The 27,934-nt window shown below is 34.3% G+C and overlaps 1 pseudogene; it reads left to right on the forward strand.

Annotated features, from left to right (window-relative positions):
* Window positions 1-3,014: 3,014 nt before the first annotated feature.
* On the forward strand, window positions 3,015-3,131 carry LOC145252978 (U2 spliceosomal RNA; annotated as a pseudogene).
* The last annotated feature ends 24,803 nt before the right edge of the window (window positions 3,132-27,934 follow it).

Genomic DNA, 27,934 nt, shown 5'->3' on the forward strand with positions numbered 1-27,934 from the left:
AAACTTGCCCCACCGGAAAGCCCAGTGGCAAGGCCTGGGAGGGTGGACCTCCTAGGTATTACCCAGGCGGTGTACCTCAGTCCAACAGGTGCTGGGCCGGTTCCCGGCCCCTCACCTGTTGAGCTGAGTGTCAAGTGACGGATCCTTGACTGGTACTATCCATTTAAAATGGATACATTTTTTAATTTTTTAATTTATCAGTCTTGTATTTATAAGATTTGGATTAATCCATTTAACTACTTATCACCCCCACTATAGTTAGTAGTTTGTATATTTACATTCTTATTTATTTAAAATTAGATATATAAAGGTTAAAAATATTTTATTTTTTACATATATACATTTTTTTTTTTTTTTAACTATATAAATTTATTATATGTAATTATAAATACATTTATACATTGCTAATATAGTTTTGGATTTCCTTTATCAATATAATCTGGTTTATCTTAAACGATTCAAAAGCATCAGGATAACGAACAAATGCTTTATTTAACTGTTTAAATATTTTATTTTTATCTCCACCTTGTTTTATCATCCTTATTACTAAGCTAGAAACTGGTGGTATAAAATCTGTTAATTTTAGAGTAACGCGAGCTATTCTCAAAAACTCTGACATAATGGTTCCATAAAACACAAAAACGGGACAGATGCTATCCTTATGGGGCATACGTACTATTTTAAAGGGGAAAGCGTTTCTTTTATCAAATATTTTATAAAGAAAAATTCCATCCTCAATTTTTATATCTAAATCCAGAAATGTAGCCTGTTGTCCTCTATGTTCACAATTTAATTTTAGTTCGTTTGGATATATGAGATGTTTATTTTTTTCGAATTCATCATTATCGTTTATGCATATAAGGTCATCTATAAATCTCCTACACCCATGAAAGTTATATGTTTTAGATATATCTATTTTTAATAATGATGACATATATATATACTCGAGTCTATGTAAATACAAATTTGCCCAAAATGGTGCCGGATCCAATCCCATTGGGATACCTATCGTTTGGAGTAATATTTTATTTCCTATTTGAAAATAGCATTCTTTAATAAGATGACTTACAAGCATTTTTAAAATACCTTTAGAAATACTAGTTTTGCTATTTTTATTTTTACACCAGAAAGCATTAGTGTTTGAAAAGTCTATATATTTACCTTTTCCACCTTGAAAAGCCAAATCTACAGTATCATTTAACTCTTTTATAAGTTTTTCGTGCGGAATTTTAGTATATAGCGTACTAAAATCATAAGTAGCTATAGATTTTGCTTTTATTCTGGAATTTATTTTATCTAATTTTTCTTTCACTGGTTTGGAATTATTTACTACCCAAAATAGATTTATATTACTATAGAATTTACTTTTCAGGTGAAAATTATTTATTTGATTTATAATTAATTTAAATATTTTAGATATAGCTTTACTTAGAGGTTTAGTGATGCACGTCTTTGAACCTACAATAAATCTAGCCCCAACTGGATTTTTATGCATTTTAGGTATCCAATACATACATGGAAGATTTTTGTGTTTATCTTCTAACTTTAATCCTACTTTTTCATTAATAATACTATTATTCAAAATAATACTATCTAAATTACTATTACTTACTTTATAAGTATCCGAATCGTTTCCTATAAGTCCTACTTCTATCAATAACCGTTGTATATAATATTTTTTACATATAAAGGCTATATTGTTTGCCGCTTTATCAATCGGAACTATTACGAACTTTTCTTGAAGTATTTTAAGTTCGTCCCGTATTTCTGAATTTTTTAAAAGAGGATTGGTTTTTCTAGGGCGTTTAAATTGTTTTATATGTTTATATATATATTACATGGTTAAGGTATTTAGGAGATAAAACCCATGAATTAAAATGAGGTTATTTAGAATGCTCAATAAAAAAGAATCAACTATATTAATGTCATTAAAAAATGTCTTATTTGTCTCTGTGTTATTCGTCCGGTTTTAATATTCATAAAACGGTTGTAATTTATAGGATGAATCTATATTACTACTTATCTCCCTTTTTTGTTATTAATACTTTTTATATTTACCTCATTATTTACTTATAAAATACAGGGTATTAATTTATTTTTTATTTCGGACTATTATTCTCATCTTTTATTAGTTTATGTTTTCATCTTTATTGGTTGCTGATTTCCACGACGTTTCAGCCAACTATTCCTCTGGCCTTCGTCAGGTGGTAACGGCGACGGATAGGAACTTCGAATCTTCTAACTGCAATCTCAACAATCACTGCTATGTGTAGTTGTTGTCGTCACATTTCCCCTTCACTCCTCACATTAAAAATCGGCCTTGTGCCTATATTGCACGGTGGGGGAGCAAATAAATACCAACCCCATATATAAGACCTTGGTCAATGTAGGGACAACACTTCATACCAATTGTCACTATCCAGCTCCCCTACTCCCCGGGGAGTTGGTCCCCATTTTCCCTTAACTCCTCACATTAAAAATCAGCCTTGTGCCTAATTTGCTCGGTGGGGGAGAAAATAAATACCCTTTTCTTGGTCTTTTGGCCAAGATCAAAGTGTAGTATCTGCTCCGGCAGATACTGCAAGTAAAGACCATATGTGGGGGCAACCCAGCATATGAGACCCTGGTCAAGATAGGGGCAACCCTTTATACCAATTGTCACTATCCAGTTCCCTACTCCCCGGGGAGTTGGTTCCCATTTCCCCTTCACTCTTCACATTAAAAATCAGACTTGTGCCTAATTTGCTCAATGGGGGAGCAAATAAATACCTTTGTCTTGGCCTTTTGGCCAAGATCAAAGTGTATTATCTGTTCCGGCAGATACTGCAAGTAAAGACCATATGTGGGGGGTAATCCCACATATAAGACCTTGGTCAATGTAGGGGCAACCCTTCATACCAATTGTCACTATCCAGCTTCCCTACTCCCCGGGGAGTTGGTTCCCATTTCCCCTTCACTCTTCACTTTAAAAATCGGCCTTGTGCCTAATTTTCTCGGTGGGGGAGCAAATTAATACCCTTTTCTTGGCCTATTGGCCAAGATCAAAGTGTAGTATCTGTTCTTACTACATGCTGTACTTATTGCGGGGGATCTATTTTCTGTATTAATTTAATGTAAAATGATCACCCACTTTACAACCAATCAGTCTCAAAGCCATTCAAGTCATTCTCCAGATCATTCAAGTTGTTTTTGAAGTTATCCAGTTATTTTTTAACCATTCAAGTCATTCTTAAGGTCATTCAATTCGTCCTTAAGTTAATTAAAGTCATTCTAAGTCATTTACTTTTTATTTATTTACGTCATTTCAGCCTGTTTTCGGTCATTTTAGTTTACCTTTAAGAATTTCATGTCAATCCTACATTCACGCATTCATTCATTACACGAGAGCACGCAACTAATGGCTATCGGTCTTGTTTTCTTTAGAGGAAATAACTAGAAATATGAAGAGTTGCTATAATATTAACGAGGAAGGAGTGGGAGGAAAAGAGACAAAGATAAAATAAATATTGTCTGTAAGTAAAATGTTTTCATCTTAGCCAGTTTGTCTATGCTTCATAGATCATTTAATTGACAGAAAAATCGACGTAGATTCACTTCTTAGGGAGAAGACAGCTTCCCCCTGATTCATTAAGCTAATAAATGAATAATCAAATACAAACATTTTGAACTTGTCTTTCGCGTTTCGCGGTGGAATTGCTGCATCAAACTAATGTCGGACAAACCAATCGACGTACCATCTGACAAACAAACACATTATTTTATAGGGATGGGTGGACGCACCTGAAAAATTAAAAACTATCTGCGACGATCTTTTATAAAACAACACCCCAAATATACTCAACCCGAACAAAGCAGAAAGAATACGCCAAAACAGAGTCAAAATGCGCTATAATACCAACCAAAAATTCACCCGTCAAAAGTTGATTTTTAGAGGTATTCGAGTCGGTTTTAAACAAATATCACATTAAAAATTGTCGTCGACACGTAATTTTTATGATATAAAGACCTGTAGAATCCAATGTTTTCCATGAGTGTTTTTATTGGTCATTATTTTGTATCTGCATTAAAAAAAAACTGAATACACGCAAAAATTGGATACGTGCATGCATAATAATAATCGTAATCGAAAAGAACAAAATGGTGACGAGTGAAAACTACATTGGATACTAAATGTTGCAATATCATAAGAATTTTTTAGCAACAATTTTAAATGTGATATTTATTCAAAATACACTTCATTCGAATACCCTTAAAAATCACATTTTCATAAATGTCTTTAATTGGTTCAGATCGGCAATTTGACCGACATTTTTATTAATTTCTGAAGAAGATGGAATCTTATGTGTCTGAATTTGTTTAGATAAGAATTGATTATTCGTATAATTTGGATTCCTTGAACTACTATTCTCATCTTGAATGTTATTTTCACAACAGTTCGGCCGATATAACCGCCGAACTTCTTCAGATGTATATTGTCAAACTCGGGAATCTTGTCCGCAAAGAGCTTCGCCGTAGTGGATAAAGTACTTTGTAAAATTCAGTTGTAAGTTATACTCTTCTAGAAGTTGAAGGTTCAATTCTTACTTTGGGCAACAAGCAAAATACAATTGCGAAATAGCTAGGACTTCTACCCAGTCATGACTTCTACCCAGTCATGACTTCTACCCAGTCATGACCTCTACCCAGTCATGGCTGACATAACCAGTCATGACATCTACCCAGTCATGACTTCTACCCAGTCATGACTTCTACCCAGTCATGGCTGACATAACCAGTCATGACATCTACCCAGTCATGACTTCTACCCAGTCATGACTTCTACCCAGTCATGGCTGACATAACCAGAGCATGCTACCCTGTGCATTAAAAGAGGGTTCCATTCGAAATACCGTGTAGATTCCGGAGTTCGACAGAATGATTCCTGAATTTGACAATATACACCTGAAGAAGGTCAAAGGTTATATCGATCGAAATATGAAAATAATGCTCGTGATAAGAATAGGATAAAATCTATTACATAAGCTTATTCTCATATAAAGTTATACAGAAAGCTGTGCATTATTCCGCGATGTGTTCCACACTGGCGTTTATTCTGGATTTTTACAGATGCTGAAACTATTCTATGGTTTCAGTATGTGTTTCTGGTCCTTGATCAACGAAACTAATAGCCGCAACCGTTACCCTGATTATAAAACTAACACTGGCACATGTTCAGGCATAACTCAGAATAATTGATCATGGGCGTATGTGAATATCACACCTGGCTGGCAAGTTTATTATTTATTTGAAGAACTGATTTTTCCATTATTGGCGGGTCTCTTCTACAAAAGTCCTTATGATTATTTTCATATTCGTTTTGAACTCCCAACGTTAAACTAACTTTGTATCCAGTTTTTGCGAGAAAACAAGAGATAAACCCTCCTATCTTAAAACTCCTACATTGAAAGAACGCATCTTATTTGGCATGTTTCCAATGTTTGTTTTTTTTATAAAGCCATTAATTTGTCGTTCAATCTGTCATAATGTAGCACTTTGTGGGGTCTGTTACGATATATATATATATATATATATATATATATATATATATATATATATATGTGTGTGTGTGTGTGTGTGTGTGTGTGTGTGTGTGTGTGCGTATGTGTGTGTGTTTTATTTTTCATTACCGTTTTATCTGTTTGGCTACATATGTTTCCGATGTTGGACATTGTTTACGATCCAACAGTTTTGTCAGGGCTCGGAGAACTTTTGCGAGGCCTGACAAAACTGTTGGATCGTAAACATGATCCAACATCTGAAACATATGTAGCCAAACAGATAAAACGGTAATAAAAAATATAAAACACATATTTGCTCTGCAATAGTAATGAGCACTCTCTTCAAGAGTTTATTAATTACCAGTTTTACCAAATATATATATATATATATCTTTATATTACATGAAGATCACCACTTATCAGGGCCCGGAAGCCACTCGGGGATAAGGGTTATTGCGTGTATAGTAAATGAATATATATATATATATATATATATATATATATATATATATATATATATATATATATATATTGCGAACTGTTATCCTCATCTTCATAGTTGTTGCTGCTTCACCACATTTCGGCCAACTCATCCTCTGGTCTTCTCCAGGTGATTAACCGCGACGGAATAGGAATGCCGAGTCTCTTAACTGTGTCCCCAGTAAGTACTGCCTTCCATAGTTGCCGTTGTCTCACCACATTTTGGTCAATTTTACCTCTGGCCTGCTTTTGGGTAGGATTGCAAACGCTATTTTTAGACAATGCTCACCTGGAACTGTAGAGATTCAATGGCTCTATTTAATGGGCGCTGAAGAGCGGACAAGATTAGATTTTTGATTTCGTTTTCGTTCTAAACTGGTCTTTTATTGTCGGGTCCGTACCGAATGATATTATATATATATTTTTTTAATTCGAATCGTTTGAGTAATGTGTGTATTTATTTACTTTTTTATTTTTATTTATTTATTATTTATTTATGTATTTTTTATTTTTTATTTATTTATGTATTTTTTTAATTAATTTATTTATTTTTTTGCGAAGAGATATCCTCATCATAGTTGCTTCTGTTTCAAAATAAATCAATTAATAAATACATAAATCACTCATCTCCAAAGATTCCAATATCAAAAATAATATATAATGTTACAGTCTTGTTTCAAAATATGATTGGTCTGCCAGGTTATGTCTAGCATACTATTTTTATTGGTCTGTAACTTAAATGTTAGATAACATTTTACGCTCAAGTTTCCAATATAATTTGCATCTCACGATGTAGTCCATAATAGGCTATAGTTTTTTACTGACTAACCCTAACTCTAACTCTTACCATATCTATCAATATCGATTGAAAACACATTTTCTGACCGTTCCTGAAGGAGATATTGTTTTTAAAAGAGACTACACAATCCATAATATTTTTAATACTATTATTACTTATTTACTGTTGTTTAAAAGAATTAATTTTTCTAAGTGTTCCTTTTCTACCTAGCTGCTTAAGTTTTTAGTTGTTTGACTTTTTTAAGCGTTTATTCAGTTTAAAAACACTAGCAATGTCGAGTGTTACTTTAGAACAAAAAACTCTCCGATATACGAGGATCATACCTTGGGAGTTTCGATAATAGCTCAAAAATAGAAAGCTAAAAACAATACTGAGGTAAATATAGTTTTAAAAGGAGACCCTCCTCCAAAAGAAAATAAATTTTAATATTTTTAAAATATAATGTAGGGAGGAGCTCAGCTTTTTAAACAACTTATCTCCTTCAAAAACGAAACAATTTTCATCGTAAACAAGGAACAGTGCCACTTTGACATAGAGGACTACTATCGGGGCCGTAAGCTGCAGGGACATAATGAAGGGAGATGAGCAGCAAGATGTTTGTTCACATTACACTTGAACTACTGCATGTTACTAGAGTTGGGAAAGCAGGATCCTGGAAGGGAGTTCCAAAGTTTAGCAGTCCTGGCGATGAAACTAGAAGATTAGAAGGCTTTTTTTTTACACCTAGGGACCTCTACTGTGTAGGGGTGGGATTTAGTTGCTTCAGGTTTGCTTGAGGTATTTATGTCGGGGGCGGGGTACAAGAGCATTAAAATACTTGTAGAACAGGCATAAAGATGCGACATTTCGTCGATGGGACAGAGACTGAAGCTTAGATGATAGTTCAGGACCTATCAGGTTGGCGACTCTCTTTTGAACCCTGTCCAGGAGCGAGAGACTAGTAGCAGATGAATTAGTCCAAATGTGACAACAATACTCCATACATGGGCGAATGGTGGCCTTATAGAGGTACAAGCTACTTTCGGCCGAAAGTAGCTTTCTAGCATGGTAGAGACAACGTACCTTCTTAGCAGCAGCCTTGGTAATGCTCTCAATGTATCGGTTCCAACTCATGTCCCTGTGAACATTAGGCCGAGAAGTTTAAATGAAGTACTTCCAGGTAATGTGTTTTTGGCCATTGCTATTGGTGTTAGAGAAGGTTTCTTGTAATTATTAAAGGAAACAAGTTTAGTCTCGGCAGCATTGAATGTGACCATCCATTTTTGTCCCCGTTCCAATACAGATTGGAGGTTATCCTGTAGTGTTTCTGCCATTTCTTTAGATATGTGTTCATTTGTTTTCCGCTCGTGCTTATTATAGATGGTGTCGTCAGCAATATATATATATATATACATATATATATGTATATATATATTTACATTTATATACATATATATATTTACACTTTTATATATATATATATACATATATATTTACACATATATATATGTTTACACTTATATATATATATATATATATATATATATATATATATATATATACTAGCAAAAGTACCCGCCGTTGACTGAGTTCAAAAACAGCGTACAGAAAATGGACTCTGATTTATGAAAGTATGATAGATTATGAAAAGGAAGGGTCGTAAGGAGATAGCTTCGAATTTGGGGGTATCACAACCAAAGCAAAATATGATGAAAGTAAAAATAAAATAGATAAACCCGATAATTTATTATACCATAGCTGTTCACACTGAAACACTTATCACAATATTCTTTGGATCTATATTAAAAAACCTTGTTAAACTTTCTGACATATTCCCATTCTATGGAGGTCAGGTGCGAACGAACATCCCATAATTTTATTATACCATATTTCTTCAAACTGAAACATAATTATCAAAGTATACTTACGCAGATAGATATAAAAAGTCTTTATTAGAGTGTGTGCCTATTTCCATTCTATGGAGGCCAGGCGCGAACGCAGACCGCACAATTTTATTATACCATCTCTAATTAAGTTAAAATATATTTATCAAAGTATTCTTATGTATATCTATATCAAAAACCCTTGTAAACTTTTTTTTTAATTTAAAATTTTTATTTTCATACTTTGTGGACCAGGCGCGAACGCAGACCCCAGAATTTTAATGAACCACGGTTCTGCCAGATCAAACATACCCATCCCTGTGTGTCGATACATCTTCTATCATTATATGTAATCATTTTTTTTTAAATAGTCAACCATATAGGAGCCTATTCGTGACCAGACACACACACACACACAAACATTCAGCTTTATATTATAGATATTTACACTTATATCTATATTTATCTTTACATAAGCATAGTTTGTTGCTACACAGTCATGCGCATGTTTCGGACTACTAGTATTTACTAACTAGAGACCTCATCAGGCAACAACTCTTATTTTTGAAAACGGAATTCTAAAATAAGGGTTGTTGCCAAATGAGGTCTCTAGTTAGTAAATACTAGTAGTCCGAAACATGCTCATGACTGTGTGGCAACAGACCACTGCTTATGTAAAGAGAAATGTAACCTGCTCTACCTCTGTATTGAGCACTCTTGTATGAACCTCGTTATATTTCACTGGTTACCCTACCTTTGGAAAATAGCAACCTCAAATCACTTATATATATATATATATATATAGAAATATATATATATATATATATATATATATATATATATATATATATATATATATATATATATATATACATTTATACATATATGTTGTTTATTCGTTTTTGTTAACGATACTTTTTGAATGAATTCAATTATTTATACGAAAGTGCATTTTTACCTAAATGCGAGTTGGGAATAATTTTCCCTTTGACCAATTTTATACCCCCAAATGGGGAACGGCATCAACACACACACACACGCGCGCACACACACACACACACACACACACACACGCATATATATATATATTCTGCTAATCTTTTTCTTTCTCCTTTCTTAAAATAGTTAATCTCCAATTTCCTTTTTTTTTTCTTTTGTCTTACAAACTTCCCACGGTCAACTAAGCCGGACCTCGCGGTCAGTTTTTTTTTTATTATTTTCTTCTTATCGCGCGATCTTAATAACTCCACGTTGTACGGTCAAACCTTGCGCCGAAGAGTCGCCTCGGTTTGTAACGCTTTTAAAAATGTGACCGTCTACATTTGTTAATTGATTTCGTATCTGGTTTTCTCATTAAAAAAACGAAGCATACCTCGAATCCGTTTAACACAAAATATTTATTTGTTTTCTCGTTTTCATCCCGGGTGTATAGTATGTTTATAACTCGTCGATGACTGAGAGGAGCGGGTTAGGGTTAGGGTTAGACATGTTTTAGTCATCTCTCTTTTAATTAAAAACATGTTGGATGGAATTTCTATTAATTTTATGAACTTAATTGAAAAAAGGACAAAAAAAAAACCTCTACTTCGTATTTAAAGATATTTTGTTTGTATATATCTATCGACATGACCATCTGTCTTGTTTTTTTGTTTTTTTTTTCGTGTATGTACACTCACACACACACGCATATATTTTTTTTAACAAACGAGTCACCCTTATCAAGGCCCGGAGGCCACTCGAGGATAAGGGTTAATGAGTGTACAGTGGTTAAGGGGAACATGTACACATATTTATTAGTGGAAATTGTGTGTGTTGGATTACTTAAAGATGATGGCTCATCAAGAATTTGTTTACGTTGGACTTGAAGACAACCATATTTTTGTCAGTTGGAAAGCAGGAAAACGGAACAGAGTTCAACACACGCGTGCAGTTCTATGAAAGAAACCTTGTTCATGGAATCTACGTTTAGGTGTAGGCACAGATAAAGAGTATATATATATATATACTAGACGAATTTAGGAAAACTCGTCCCGGGAAAACTCGTCTCGGGAAAACTCGTCTCCGGAAAACTCGTCTCCGGAAAACTCGTCCCCTTTCGCTAGGTAGGAAAACTGGTCCCTTATTGAATAAATGTCGATTGAAAACACATTTTATGATCGTTCTTGAAGGAGATATTGTTTTTTAAAATAAACTATAGCCCCCCCCATAATATTTTTTAAAAATAATTTTACTTGTTTAATGTTTTTTTTTTTTTTTTTTTAACTAAAATCGATTTTCTAAGTGTCCGTTTTCTACCTAACTGGCTAAGTTCTTAGTGATTTAACTTATTTTAAAGCGTTTATTATGTTCATACAAAGTTAATTACAAATTTTTTTTTGTTCTTATTTTAACGATGTTTTTTGGAGTCATAAAAACAATAAAAAAAACAAAACCCAAAAATTAAAAAACAGGGAGCGCGATTCGATTCTTCGTTACGCTTTTGGTTTTGTTTTTTAATTATGATAGTTTTTTGTTGTTATGTTTTTGCTTTCTGTCATACCAAATGCACTCATGCGTTATTTAAAATTATGATTTTATCAATTATCAACAGTTATTGTCGTCCTGTCAAATTTTGCAAAAATTAACTAATAAATTAAAAGCGAAATATTTTTTTGGCGCGAGAGATGGCATGTGCTAACAATCTCTCGTTAACTCATTTTTAATTTTTTTAATTTTTACTTCAAAATTCTAAAATCAATCATTAAGAGAGAAAGTAATCACTAAATAAATTTATGAATCAATTTTATTGAAAACTCCGCTATCGTTTATCAAGAATCTTTTTAATTTCATTTTTTGTTGGTTGCTTTTCGAAGGGAGATATAGGTTTTATCCCCCCCCTCTCTCTCTAAATTATATTTTAAAAAATATTAAAATTTATTATTTTCTTTTTAAAACCAAATCTCCCTCAGTAATTTCTTTAATTTTCTATTTTTTAGCGATTATCAAGACCCCCTAAGATACCGGCATTATTTCTCGTTCTCCCGTAACACTCGACCGACATGTTTTTTGTTTGTTTTCTGTTTTTTTTTCTTTACCAAATAAACGATTCCAAATAAATTAAATAAACAACATAGTCGGCGAGGTAGAAAAATCGATTTTACCCTTTTATAAACAACAGTATATAAGTTCTTTTTATATTAATATAAAAAAATATGCGGTCTCGTTTATGAACATAATAAACGCTTTTATTAAAAATACAAAAAAAAACATTAAAAAAGTAAAAATATTTTTTTTAAATATTATGGGGGGGGGCTATAGTTTATTTTAAAAAAACAATATCTCCTTCAAGAACGATCATAAAATGTGTTTTCAATCGATATTTATTCAATAAGGGACCAGTTTTCCTACCTAGCGAAAGGGGACGAGTTTTCCCGAGACGAGTTTTCCGGAGACGAGTTTTCCCGAGACGAGTTTTCCCGAGACGAGTTTTCCCGGGACGAGTTTTCCCGGCACCATACTAGACTACCCGTGATCCGTTGGGTCAATATGCTAGATTAGCTATGGAATTAATGTATGAGCGTGACACTTCTGGCGTAAAGAAAATAGTTTTTTGACATAACAGAAACATTTCTATGAAGTATATTAAAATGAAAAAAGAATATATAGATCTCTATGAGTCATTCTGTTTATAAGTGTTTATTTTTAAAAAAAACTTACAGCCATTGAATTATAAGTGGTTTGCCATACTTATAGGTAAATGTGCACTGAACAGATAACGTAATACTTAAAAGTTAAAGTCAAATTTTGATATATCTTTTTTAAATGAAATTGTTAGTTGAAAGTACAGAATAGTTAAAAACACTCTCCCCATGTTAAGAATGGCTTTTTAAATAGAAAATTAAAATAAAATGTAACTTTTTTTTATTTATTTTAAACAAACATTCATGACCCATTGGATCAAATATTAAATTTATGTTAATAATAAGGTCAATAAAACTAATTAAGACAATGCGGAAATGAACGATGTAAAAAAAAAGCAGACAGTATTAACAATTGTTTATTTGGATAATTTAAACACGAAAAAAAAAACAATTGGGACGCTGAAAACGTACACAGTAAAACAATACGTTTTATTGTGTTGATTATCTATTTGTAAAAAAACAACATATTTTGGGGGGTTATTTATTTATGTTGGTAGTGTAAAAGAAAATGTATGAATGTTTTCAAGAAAGGTGTATTTAAAATAAATTTTTAAAAAAGGAAGAACGTGGGTAAATCGCCGTTGTAAAATGCTCTTATAGTTGTCAACGGGTCAAAATTGATTTATTTGTAAGAAAATTGCGACAGTATAGTTGTGATACAGAATAGTTTCAAAACATCCCCACCCTTCCCATGTTAAATAATAATTTATAAATAATAACGCTAATATTTCAGTCTGCAGGTCAAATTCTGCAAAAGTAGCAATTTGTGTTTATTTGTTTACGCTGTTATGGGTTTATATTTATGTACACATGCATAACCGGAAATCGTAAACCGGATGTGTGGTTACAACACTCATTACAAGGTCATTTGAGTTTTATAATTATATAGATACACACACACACACACACACACACACACACACACACACATATATATATATATATATATATATATATATATATATATATATATAGTAAAACTGGTAATTAGTAAAAACCTGAAGAGAGTGGTCAATGCTATTGCAGAGCAAATATGTGTTTTATTTTATTTTTTTATTACGGTTTTATCTTTTTGGTTACATATGTTTCGAGTGTTGGACCATGTTTACGATCCAAAAATCTCGTCAGACCTTACAGAAATGGTTGTTAGTATTTGGAAGAGCTCTACGTATAATATATAAACGATAAAACTAAACAGTAAATCGTCTATAGTATCATAGCGTTATGGATAAGACGCTGGACTGAAATACTTAAGGTCCAGGGTTCGAGTCCTAATAACAGTCAAGCTACGCTGAAGAGGGGTTGGGCCCCGAAACATGCATGTACGTAGATTACTCTTTTAAAAATAAATAAATAAATAAAAAAATAAAATAAATATTATTTGTTTACGTCCAACATAAAAAAAATGGGCAATTTCTAAAAAAAAAAAAGAATAAATAAATCCGATCTTCAAGGTGAATATCGTTTAAAAAATCAACACCAAAAAAAAAAAAACTACGTATATATATATATATATATATATATATATATATTTAAATAAATGTTTGGAGGTACAAAATTTATAAATAGAGAGCTCTCGAGAAATTTCCGCGTATATATATATATATATATATATATATATATATATATATATATATATATAGCTTAATGTAGAAGGAAAAGAGAAAGATCAAATCCACAATATATATATATATATATATATACAAGACTCTGACTGACCTCTTTCACGATTCAGCAGAGACAAGGTTTTCCTTCGGGACAAGATCAAAGTGTACTATCTATTCTTCAGATGCTGCACTTCAATTTCTTGTTCTCTGTCAGTGGAGGAGAAATCCTTCACGACTGAGACAATTTTTATGTTTGTTCCTTTTTTCCACGTTAAAAAACGACCCTGGTGTGTAACTCTGTCCCGTGCGGAGGCATTGTAAATAGGGACAAGGTTTATCTTCGACATATCTTTCCATGCACGTAGTTCTAACTTGGTTTATAATGAAAAATGCGTCTCAGTATTTCACACAGAAATTCCCGATTCTAACTTTACTTTCTCATACCCTCAATCCAACATTATTACGCACGTGCACGAGCGCGTGAAGAAAGGTTGGAGAACACATCGGCCGGAATACAGTCTGAATATCAACAGCGATGACCACATTAGTCAGAAGAAAACTATAGAAATGACAACAGCAAACCTTGAAATTATATTCTAAAACTCCAGGTGCCTTCCTGTCTATGTGGATTAATACGCTTATAAATGACACTTTCAAGATATAAGTGGCATGTTAGCCTGGGGGTCAGAATACAGATTGGCAAGCCACCACACGAGCTATATATCATTAGGAGTACAATTTCTTAAAGGCTACATACATTTAAGAGTGTCATTAGTTCGACTTAATATCGGAGCTTAAGGAAAAAGGAAAGCTTATACAGGATCAATTTCTATAATAAATAATTCATCTTTTAAATCTATCAAAGTAACTTGACCTGATTATAGATAAATATCTGGGGGTGTGGAGGGATTGGGTGTGGCCAAGCATGTATGAATAAACTGTTCACCTGTCTTCCCTGAAGATAATAAATATTTATTGTTCACCCGACCGGGTAAAAATCTATTTCCCTTTTATCCCCCCTTTTTACACGAGGGAGTCACCACTTATCAAGACCCGAAGACCACTCGCGGATAAAGGTTAATGAGTCTACAGTGGTCACCGGAGCAACAGAGTAGTAATTATCAGTGGTAGAAATCGGATATAATTTTATTATTTAAGTGAACTTTGTAATTTTGTTATTCAATAATTGTTTATATTGGGCTTGAAGACAACCGTGTTGTAGTCAACTGGAAAGCAGGCCAGTGAAACAGAGTTTCGACGCGGGAAGTTCTAGGAAAGAAGCTTTGTTAATGGAATCTGCATTTAGGTTTAAGCACAAATAGAGAGTAGGGGAAATTGTTGATAGTGGTTGTAGCTAGACGAGTTCTTTTTGTGAAAGTTTAGCGAGAAGGGTCATATATTAAAGCTCAGACGATTGCTTGCCATGGAAATAATGATAGAGAAGAGATAGGCTCGTAAGGACTCTTCTGTGGAAAAAAGGGTTGAAGGGAAGATGAAAGGGCATTACCTACTAGGTTTCGAAGCCGATTCTGAACTCTATCAAGACAGAATAGGGTGCACTGAGCAGCTCTTGCCCAGATTTGGCAACAGTACTCCAGTATTTGCATATTATACAGGTAGAGAATTGTATGAACAGTGAGATACCTTCTGGATGATCCAACTATTTTTCCAGCGATCTCGGCAACAGATTTGATGTATGTGTTTATTTCAGATCAAGACAGACGGTCAGCATCACAAGCTTTTCTAAAACATATCCATCGCATGCAATTTTTTTTTTGTTGTTTCTGGAACATTTGCTTATGACGAATTTAAATAAACTAAATTAAGTTTTCTTCGCATATATAAACATACAATTTCCGAAAAAAAAATAATTGAGTGCAGTAAATTCGCAAAAAGAAAATAATAATAATAAAAATAATAATATTAATGACAACAACAACAACAACAATAATGATAATAATAATAATAATAATAATAATAATAATAATAATTCTGATTTCGTTTATCAACATCTCTCTGGAAAAGGATGGGATTCATTTCCAGAGGATTTCCCTTAATCCCGGCTTCAAACCAGGAGCTTCAAAGATCAAGGGCGGTACCTATAATTGCAGAGGTTTGAAGGCCGCCTAAAACATCTGGTATTTGTAGTTTTTTCAATAATAATAATAATAATAATAATAATAATAATAATAATAATAATAATAATAATAATAATAATAAGTGCACACAACTAGTTATAAGAAAGGGAAAACTGGAAACGACAGAAGGCATGGAACTACCCAACCAAACAGAAATGAGGGCACTAGCGGAACAAGACGACTATAAATACTTGGGAATTCTGGAAGCGGATACCATCAGAGCAACAGAAATGAAAGAGAAAATTGGAAAGGAATACCTCAGGAGAAATAGAAAACTCCTGGAAACTAAATTATATAGCAGAAACCTAATAAAAGGTATAAATACCTGGGCAGTATCACTAGTAAGATACTCTGGACCGTTTAGGGTGGACAAAAGAAGAACTGAGACAACTCGACCAGAAAACCAGAAAACTCATGAATATGCATAATGCACTACACCCAAAGGACGATATTGACAGACTCTACGTGAAAAGGAAAGACGGCGGGAGAGGACTGATCTGTATAGAAGACTGTGTGAAGGACACGAAAAAAGAACTAGAAAAATAAATAATGCAAAACACTGAAAGGATAATTATGGCAGCGAAAGACACTGAAAAAAAAAGCAGAAAACAGAAAGACAAACGACAAAACGAGAAAAGAGAAATGGGAAGAGAAACAACTCCACAGAAGATCCATAAGAAGGACAAAAGATGAGAATAATGAAAACACCTGGACATGGATGCGAAAAGGACATATACACCGAGAAACTGAATCTCTAATAATTGCAGCACAAGATAACTCGATAAGAACCAACTATATCAAAGCAAGGATCGATAAAATACAAGAAAACAGAAAATGCAGACTATGTGGACAAAGAGACGAAACGTAAACCATATAGTAAGTGAATGCAGCAAACTGGCCCAAAAGGAATACACAAACAGGCATGACCAAGTGGGGAGGGCGGTGCACTGGGAATTGTGCAAACGACTGCATTTTCAGCGTACAGACAAATGGTACAAGCATAAACCCGCAACAGCACTCGAAAACGAGAACCACAAAATCCTCTGGGACATGGACATACAGACGGACAAACCCATCCAAGCAAGAAACCAGATGTCGTGATAATTAACAAGAGAGAAAAATCCTATCAAGTCGTAGACTTTGCTGTCCCATTCGAGGGATTTTCGGGTGTGCTGAAAACGAATATCACATTTTCACGATATTGCAAACATACTTTTCTGCATGTTTCATCCTGTAATATACGCTTTTCGGAAACTTAAATTTTATCATAAACTTTTTGGAAACTTAAATTTATATCATACACTTTTCCGAAACTTCTTTTAAATTTATATCCATCGATTCCTGAAACTGTATTTTTCTGAAACCTAACAACTTCCAATTTCTGAAAAAAAAAAATGGCTCAAGCGCAGATTGTTTATAGGGCTTTCAGTGAATTGTCACTGATGTCAATGGGCGCAAACTTCCCTCAGCACACCCGAAAATCCCTCGAAAACACGATTCGAGTTTGTATTACTGTACACATAGATTCAAAAAAGTTGTCAAAAAACAAATATATAACAAATAAATGTTATCAAAACAAGATAAGTTACTTTTCTACCTAACTGGATATGTTTTTAGTGTTTTTATTTAATGTAACATGTTTATTCAGCTCGAAAAACATACAATGTTTATCGATGTATTGGAAAATTAAGAATGGCAACCGACTCTCTCTTTGACACGGTAAGTTTGGAAAAAGGAGTTGAAAATAAAAAATATGCAAAATACTGTTAAAAACCCACCGAATACATGTCAACCTATGTCATGGAAACATATATTGAGCGAGTTTTTAACCGTATTTTGTCTAGTTTTTTATTTATAATTCCTTTTCCCAAACTTACGGTTTCCAAGTTTAATTAAAGTTTTATGGTGTGTTTTTTTATTCAATTGTAAGGTTAAAGTATAGAATAGGTACAAAACACCCTCCCCTCCCCATGCTAAGAATGGCTTTTTAAATAATAGCGTTATTATTTGCGTCCAGATCACTCTCTGCACTAGTACCTAAACTTCTTAAAAATGTAAACTTAAAAAAATATTTACAGTTTTGACGACTTTATATGTTATCCCCCCTCCCCCCAAAAAAAAACAAAAACTAAAAAACTAAAAAGTATTAGTGCGCAATAAATATCTAAATTAAATGTAATGTTTACAAATATTTCATTACGAGGACGGAACTTCTAAAAAATGTAAACAAAAAATAAATGTAAACGCACAATGTCCGCAGAGACATATCTCCGCAGAGACATGTGCTGAAAACGAGGCAAGCTCCCCCCCCAAAAAAAAAAAAAATATGCGCGAAGTATAATTTGAAAACGAGGCTTCTGCGAAGAAGAAGTGGGTATTAATTTTGGTTATCTTGAATTCTTACGACTCGTAAAAAGTTAATATTTGGTATGAAATAAACAGCGTTTAAAACTACTTAAAAACACTAATAAATGATTGAGGTAGGTTGCAAAGTAACTTTCATAGCTAATGTTAATATTTTTTTGTTGTATATTTTAATTTTTGACCACTTTTTCGAATCTTATGTGTACAGTAATACAAACCCATCTTTTTCTTACTGTGACGTCATTTTGCGCACGGTTCGGTATTTGCATTTAACCGCCATACGCTCGTCCGTGCTCTGTTACATAGCTTCATAAAGATTGTTTGATCAGCTCTGTATGCATTCCCCGCTAGGAGCGCCTCGGTCAATAAGAAATAAACTAACCTCTTCCGGAAGCAAAGCGGCAAAGCATGGGAGACAGGAGCCCATATGACTGTGCAGAACAAGAAGTGCAGATCTTGTCGTAGCGGTTCACCCTGTGGGACAGATTGCCAAGGCCGTATCCTTGACTGTTATGAAATGTTAAAAGGATTACTGTCAACTAATAATAGTAATGATGTGTTTTCCTATTTGATATTTCACGCATTTCATGCGTCGTGTTCTGCTCTTTATTACGATTTGTTGCTGACCTTTCGATTGATGGACATTAACCGATAGAACTCTTAAATAGAAAGCATTATACATTCAATGTGTAAACTATTATTCACGGACATTAGTCGCTGCTGTCTGACAAGTCATAAATCATAAGGATACATTTCCCAATGGCTCTGAAATTTGAAGATAACATTTATGCTACTCGGTATTGACTTTTAAGAGAGAATGACTTTACAATAAAAATTATAAGCTTGAAAGGGTCATTTTACTGACAGCCACTTGACCAGTTTTTTTTATGTACTAACGAGACGTTCCGTTAGCTATGACCGGATAGAAGTTTTAAGTAATTCACAATTGTATTCTTAGTATCGCCCGTACTAGAATTGAACTTTTAACTGCCATAAGAGTATGATACTGCCGTGAATTAAATAAAGACTTTCGCTTTACTTGTTCTCCCCACAAGGGCAGAAGTAGACATATGGTCGGGTTTTAATGTGAGGGAAGCCAGCTCCCCAAAAAGAGGCACTCTGGTTCGTAACAAAAAATTTTAAAAATGAAAACATCTTGAAGAATTTCTCCTCACTTAGACGAAACCAAAAAAAGTGAAAAAGTCAAGTGCGGCACCAGAACAGATACTACACTTTGAGTTATATATTTTTTATTCATTCTGAAAGCTTACAACCGAAATAGAAATAAACAATTAGGCACAAGGCCACTCAAAAATTGGGGATGAGGTGTCTATGGTCTTCCTCCTCACTGTGCCTTTGCTAGTCTATGCTTGACCCTAGCTAAAGTTCTCATACATCACAATACCTAAAGCACACCAGGGGTCGTCCTACGTCAGATTCACAAATCATATCGTGTGTGTTTTTTTTTAATTTTTTATTTTATTTTATTATATTTTTAATCAATTAATTCTTTATTTTTATTTTTTTATATTTTTTTTATATTAGCAATAAAATAAAAAAAAAATTTGTAAACATAAAATTTTATTTAAAAAAGTCGTTTATTTTATTTTATTGGTTTGGGATGGGATGGGGGAAAAGTCCAAAATATATCATAAAAATGTTAGTACCCCCCCCCCAACTCTCTCTAGGTGGAAGAACAACCACTGTTTGTTGGTTTAGTATTAGCCGGAAACAAACCAGTCTCTATCTATATGAGGCTGAAATTCTAAGTAGGATCAAAGAAATTGGGGATGAGGTGTCTATGGTCCTCCTCCTCACTGTGCCTTTGCTAGTCTATGCTTGACCCTAGCTAAAGTTCTCATACACCACAATACCTTAAGCACACCGGGGGTCGTCCTACGTAAGATTCACAAATCATATTGTGTCTTTTTTTTTATTGTATTATATTTTTAATTAATTAATTCTTTGTTTTTAATTTTTATTTTTTATTTTTTTATATTAGCAATAAAATAAATTTGTAAACATAAAATTTTATTAAAAAAAAGTCGTTTATTTTATTTTATTGGTTCGGGATGGGATGGGGGAAAGTCCAAAATATAATAAAAATGTTAGTACCCCCCAACCCTCTCTAGGTGGAAGAACACCCACTGTTTGTTGGTTTAGTATTAGCCGGAAACAAACCAGTCGCTATCTATATGAGGCTGAAATTCTAAGTAGGATCAAAGAAACTGGGGTTGGGCGGGAGAGGTAGGTGAAGTTCCTCCAAGATAGATTATTTGGGTTGCCGGGGATGAAAAAGGAAGATCGGGGTGTGAGTATCTTGGAGGTTTCCTATCGGGAATGAAGGGGGCCATTCACCCGGCTAGCTAAGAATCTAATCTACATGCTTGTTTTAGGAGTCTAGAGTCTGGCAGAATCTCTAGCCGTGTACACCATGCTTAGGCGGGAAACACGAACTCCCACTTGACACCTCTATGCACGCACAAACTCGCTATCTTTATCCATCTTCGGGCAAAGGCCTCGAAGTATAATCTTTTCCTATCACATCTGATCTTAACCTTCAGCTGATGCTTAAAGAAGGACCAGATTCTGATCAGCAAAAGATTCAACCCCACGCTTCTCTTGCACTCTTGAACTCCATATCGTCATTCTGGTCATATCCAGGATCACAAGAAACACTATTCGTCTCTCTGTCCCATGGCAGCTCTCCACCGTGGACGACGTAGCTCATCGCATTCAAACTTGCCAAGTTAAGAGCCATGGTTGGTTACTCACCTATTCAGCGTCGCACACGGTTCCAAAGTCCTCCAGTGAGAGGATGCTGATGCAATGTGCCATGCTTAGTATCGTCAGCTCCCTTGTGTTTTGTCGTCTGCTGCATGCAATGCCGCCGACGTCCAGGGGGTAGGTTAGTTTAAGTGACGGTAGAGTGACGGGTGTACCATGGTTGTGGACCCTTCCCTTGCATTGGGTCGAAAGTTCCTCCAGAGAAGGATCGTTGTTTTTAACTAATTCCGTTCCCGGAAGTGCCTCCCTCGCAGCCTCCACCATTAGCCAAACCGATGATGAAGATTATTACGAGGGTGGCATCTAAGAAGTTGTTGAAGGATTAAGTGTCTTCCCTCCTATCCGTCGGTAATTCAGCAACGGCTTCAAATCTCTTCTCTGCCAGAGTGAGAGGTCCGTGCCGATAGACAGGGGGTCGATTTTGCATTTTTGTCCTTTCCCAATTAAAAGGGGAGGGCTTTGATATCTCTTTTCGTGTGGCGAGAGCGAGATGCTGATTGGCTTCTTTTCCTTGGTTCTTCCCAGTTAGGAAGGAGCTATCGGTGTGTGGGTTCCGGTGTTTGATTTTGGTGCAGCATGGAAGTGGTTTTGGGTACCGAGGCTGGTGGTGGGACCAGAGTTTGCGGAATGTGTGCCAGTATTTATGTTCTGAGAGTAGAGTCTGGTGATGTGTGTACGGTGCAGTTGAGTGTTTGGGTGGGTGCATGCACACGGTGGCCAGTGACCACATCCTCGCCTTCATTTTTACTCTCTTTTTTCCATTTTTCAGAAGACCGTCTTCAGTTCCTTGCAAATAATTATGTGCACAGTTCCCACACTGACATCAGACTGTGCAGCTATTGTCTATATTAACACACAACGGTTATTACACATGAAATTCTTTATTTGGCCAATTAACTCTAATGTCTGACTTACTTACTCCTCCCACATCTCTCATCATCCCTCGCAGTCTCCCTGTCTTTTTTAAATATCTTATACCACGCAAAAACTAATGCTCAATTCATGCAAGATGGCCCAAAAGCAGTCTGAAGCATTCCATATGTTTCTGTTGCATTTTCCAACTTTAAAACAGAATTTATTGCATATTGTTCTTGTAAAGTGCCAGTACGTCCAGATTGCATTTTTAAAATTTATCAGCTGTGACAATCAGGCTTTAGTAGAGTGTATTTGAATTCCTGCTGTAGCTGTTCCTTTGAACCTGAAATCATAAAAATTGGTCAATCATTTCATGCGCGGTATAGCAATAGCATACTGAATTTTCAAAAGTCTACAACAATTTTAAATGTCTGTACAACAATGTCTATAAACTTACGTAAGGTACCTCGTACATACATGGTTATAGACAAGTATATACACCCGTATGTAACACAATTTCTTGAAAATCAGTTTTGCAAAACGAAAAAAAGAAAGAGTCCTATCTACCATTGATAATGTTCGCATTACACAATACTCTGTCTTTTATTAGTCCTGTCTAAAAATGTGATAAGCTTTGTCGTGCGGTTAGGACTAGGGTGCAATTTCGTAAGAGCCCTGTTCCACACATTCAAGCCATCGAATACTTCTGGCATCTATATCACATAAAAACTTTATGCGGACACAGAAATATAAGAACAATTAAAGGTTTATGTAAATACTCAAAAACAAAACAAAAATCTTTTTTTCGTTAGATTATCCTCCATCTTTCAGTGTGAGTGATGGTGGAGTATTTGTTTTGGGCGGAATTGCTTTACAAAAAACCTGTTTCTGAAGTTTTGAGATGACGACTGATTACTCGTAGTATTTTGATTCTTCCTGTTGGATAATCCAGATCCCCGGGAATTACGTCAAGGAAACTCGGTCAGAAGCCTGGATGCGGATGCCTGGGAATAGCGTCAAAGAGGTGAACATGTGGGACGTAGAATCCTCGGATATTAGATCAGCGAATGTGACCCACATTTCAAGACAATGCATGTTGGAATGTTATCGTAGTGCCAATAAAAAAGATGGCAAACAACAGAGAAGGGGAGAGCGACCACAACGGCCGAGCTAAGCGGCACACTACAAGAACACACTAACCCCACCCCGCACTCCGTCACTAATTTCAAATGTGTCATTCAGAAACCAAAAAGATTATTTTGAATAAACAAAATATTTTTATAACCAGCTGTATGGTTTCATTACACTGCCGAGTATATAGAACGATACACTGAAAAGGTTGATTCTTAAAAAATTATATTGACTGAAAAACACAATTTGACGCTCGGCTGCAGCGAATATGTAACATTCGGACTACTGTCCTCGTCTTTAATGTAATTTTAACATTTCAGTCGATATAAGCTACAACCCATAGCATCGTGGCTAAAGCATTTAGTAAAATTCAGTTATAAGTTACAGTTTGCTGGTAGCTGAATGTTCAATCCTCAGTACGATCAACATTCAAATTACTTATGGCATCTACCCAATCATGGCTGACAGAACAAAAAGCATACTATCTCCGTGGATAAAATAAAGAGTTTCGTTTGAAATTCCGTGCAGATTCCAGAGTTCAGCAGAAAGATTCCAGAGTTCAGCAGGAAGATTCCCGAGTACGACAAGATACACGTGAAGAAGGCCGGGATTATATTGACCGAAACGTCGTAAGAATAACAATCAAGATGAGGACAGTAGTCAGAAGCATCCACATAATACGATGTTAGAAGCCGTTGGTATTCCCTGTAAAAGGCGTCGTAAGTAACAGGTAATAATATACCTATCTCTCCCCTCCACCAAAGGGGGGGGGAGGCAAAGCCTGAGAGAATGCAATCGTAACAAACAGGGCGCTCGACTAATTGTGGACATATAGGAAAAGTGAGGGAAGAGAAATGATTTAAATGTAAACAAACGTGTCTGTGAAACGGTCAAGCGAAAAGTCAACTGTTTGAGCGGTTATTTTTGTTTCGTTTTCAGTCAAGGTTTGGGAGGGGGGATCATGAAGTGGACAAAAGTGGAAAGGGAACAGTGACGAAAAATGCCGATTAAAATGCTTGGTTAAAATGCTCGGAAAGGAGATTGCTGGAGAGACGTGACTCCTGAAAGGGATTAGTATTTGCTGTTGATACTGCTATTGGTTAGCGACCGTCCGGCCTGACTACTTCGAGGTCAAGTTGTGTGATTTTGCGCATAAGCGAGTGTGTGGGAGGAGAGTGGGGATGACCGGTCGAAAAATTATGTGGTGGACAAAGGCATGAATCTTTGGCCTATCTGACCTTGTTTAAAAATAAGCGCATATCTAGCTGCAACCAGAGCAAAGAACATTCCTTCTCTTTCTTTCTCTCTCTCTCTCTCTCTCTCTCTCTCTCTCACACACACACACACACACACACACACACACACGCTCTCTCTTCCTTTTCCTCCTCCCTGTTTCTCTCTATCTTTATCAACAACCAAACGAAACTTCCAAAAACAAAGTTTCTTCCCTAAAATTTCGAATTTGTGGAACACGATACCGCGAGTCTGCTTCCTTAAAAAAATGTGTTACTTCTCTTTCTCTAATAAATAATTATTTTCTTGTCCACCTCCCACCCCATTATAAAGAAAGCTTAATTTTATTGCTCGAGACGATTCACTTTGGCCAATCAACAAACCTCTAAGTTTGGCGGGCTGACCGAAAAAGAAGAAAACTTATTCTTCCTTTTTTTCCAAATGAGATTTTGCACAGTCAATCAATAAGGAAACTTCTTCATTTGAATGTGAGGACTTGAATCTGAGCATTCAAAGGTCTGTCTATTTTCTGGAACGTTAAAGAATTTTTTATGTTATACAGGGTGTCTCAAGAGAAGCTGACGATCACAAAACTGTCTGTAACCAGCAACACTACGTAGATCCAAATACAGGTGCGCACACCTATCAAACTGAGAGGACTTGGTTAGCCAGCAAAAAAAAAAAAAGGCGAGTTCCACAGCATCTACACAGGTCGCACTTGGATGAACACTGCTGGAGAACTTTTTAGTAAGCGTAAGCGACAATGAACAAGTTTTTGCTAATATTTTTTACTAAACTAGTAAAAATTCAATTTAGCAATATTGACGCCCGAAATTAATTCTGATTGTTTAAAATTCGTTTTATGGATTTTTACGATGTTTTACAGAATATACGGATATTGGTGCAAAAATAATGTTTCTATAAATATATTTGAACGTCAAAAACCAAAAAAAAACAAAAAAAAAACGACATTATTTTTGCACGTAGCAAGACTGGTTTTAATTCATATACCCCACCCGACATTATTAGGGACAGCTATATAATTAATTACCTATTATTCCCATATTCCTGTTTAAGCCTATTATTTCTTTTTCTATACCTGTTGAGCTGACTTATATACCATCTATATGTGTACCGTAAAGAATCAATTCCCTTATAATTCAAAAATAAATCATACCCTCTGAAACGCACTCATAGAAAGAACCACATTGGCAGCATTAATCATTTTTGTTTATTCTTATTTTATCCAGTTACCCATTGATTCGATGCGGAATCGATATCCTCTTAATGCGGCTAATTAATCAACTTTCATCTCTAGTTCTGATACCAAGACTATATTTAAATACACTAGATACGATATCTGAAATGATCGTACACTATCCCTGCAATTGGCTTGATTTCTTGGAACTTTTATTAGTGTATAAATTCCATATATATATATATATATATATACACACATATATAGATACATATATATATATATGTATATATATATATATATATATATACGGTAGTGTCCAAAACTAAGGGACAAAATTTTAAAACCTAATATTTGTTTTTCTCAATTTTGTCCCTTACTTTTGGACGTTCCTATTTTGAAAAAAAAAAAATAATTGTTATAATTCTTTTCTATCCTTTGCAAATGATTCAAATTTTGGTATGTTACTATGGATGATAATGACTACCAGTTGTCAAAATTTCAGCTTTTCACAGTTGTTATTTCTAACAAAGAATAGGTTATAAAATTTTGTCTTTTAGTTTTGGACGCTACTATATATATATATATCTATTTTTCTATATATATATATATATATATATATATATATATATATATATATATATATATATATATATATACTAGACTACCCGTGACCCGTTGGATCAGTATATTATATTAGCAATGGAATTAATGTATGAGCATGACATTTGTGACGTAAAGAAAATAGTTTTTTTGACATAACAGAAACATTTCTATGAAAGTATATTAAAATGAAAAAAGAATATAGATAGATTTATGTGAGTCGTTCTGTTTATAATTGTTTATTTTGGAAAAAAATTATAGCCATTGAATTATAAGTAGTTTGCCATACTTATAGGTAAATGTGCACTGAACAGATACCATAATACTTAAAGTTACTTCAAATTTTGATATATCTTAATTTAAACGCGAAAAAAAAACAATTGGGACGCTGAAAACATACACAGCAAAACAATACGTTTTATTGCCACGTTGATTATTTATTTGTAACGCAAATTAAAAAAAACATATTTATATATTATTTATTTATGTTGGTAGTGTAGAAGAAAATGTATGAATGTTTTTTCAGAAAGGTGTATTAAAAAATGGACCATAAATTTTAAAAAAGGAGAGGTGGTGAGTAAATCGCCGTTGTAAAATGCTCTTATGGTTGTCAACGGGTTAAAGCAGATTTATTTCTAAGAAAATTACGTTAAAGTAACTTAAATGTAATACGGAAATAAACAACGGAAAAAATACATAAAGTATTAACAATTGTTTATTTGGATAATTTAAATGCAAATAAAAACAAATGGGACGCAAAAAACGTACACAGTAAATCAATACGTTTTATAGTCCCGTTGATTATTTGTTTATGTATGCATACGCAAGCGGAAGTCGTAAACCGGATGTAGGTTACAACACCTGTTACAAAGACTGAGAGAGACAGACAGACAGGCAGTGACAGAGAGAGAAAGAGAGACACAGACAGACAGAGATAGAAAAGAGAACAAACCAATTTATGTGTTCGTCACCGATTAGTCTTTATTGCAGGACATCCTCTGGAAGTATATATATATATATATATATATATATATATATATATATATATATATATATATATATATATATATATACATATATATATATATGTATATATATGTATATATGTGTGCGTCTGTGTGTGTGTGTGTGTGTGTGTGTAATGATTAAAAAGTTTTACTTATGTCCAGGTTACCTACATTTAAGATTTCAAGTATTTAGACCCAAAATTGGCGGTGGAATTTGGTAGAGTTTGAAAGGTCAACTCTTTCAACTTTGACCTCTTGGTAGCTTAATTTTTGCCAAAAACTGATTAAAATATGATAAAATATGCTACATGTCTGAATACCCTTCATGTAAAATTTCGAATCTTTAGACCCAAAATTAGCTGAATAGTTTGCTAGAGACCGCAAATGTCAAATCTTTTGAATTTTGACCCCTTGGCACCCCAATTATCGGCCAAAAACCTGTTAAAAAGCTTGCTTTATGTCTGAATACGCTTTATGTAAAATTTCAATTGTTTAGACCAAGAATTGGCTGAGTAATTTGATAGAAACCGCAGAGGTCAAATGTTTTTTTAATTTTGACTCGAATTTTGACACTTTAACATTTATTGTTTTGGGCTCAAATCAAACTAAAAAGTTTGATCCATGTCCAAGTGACCTACATCTAAAATTTCAAG

The sequence above is a fragment of the Euprymna scolopes genome, chromosome 29 (genome assembly GCF_053919585.1).
Source record: "Euprymna scolopes isolate OS-2025 chromosome 29, ASM5391958v1, whole genome shotgun sequence".
NCBI lineage: Eukaryota > Metazoa > Mollusca > Cephalopoda > Sepiida > Sepiolidae > Euprymna > Euprymna scolopes.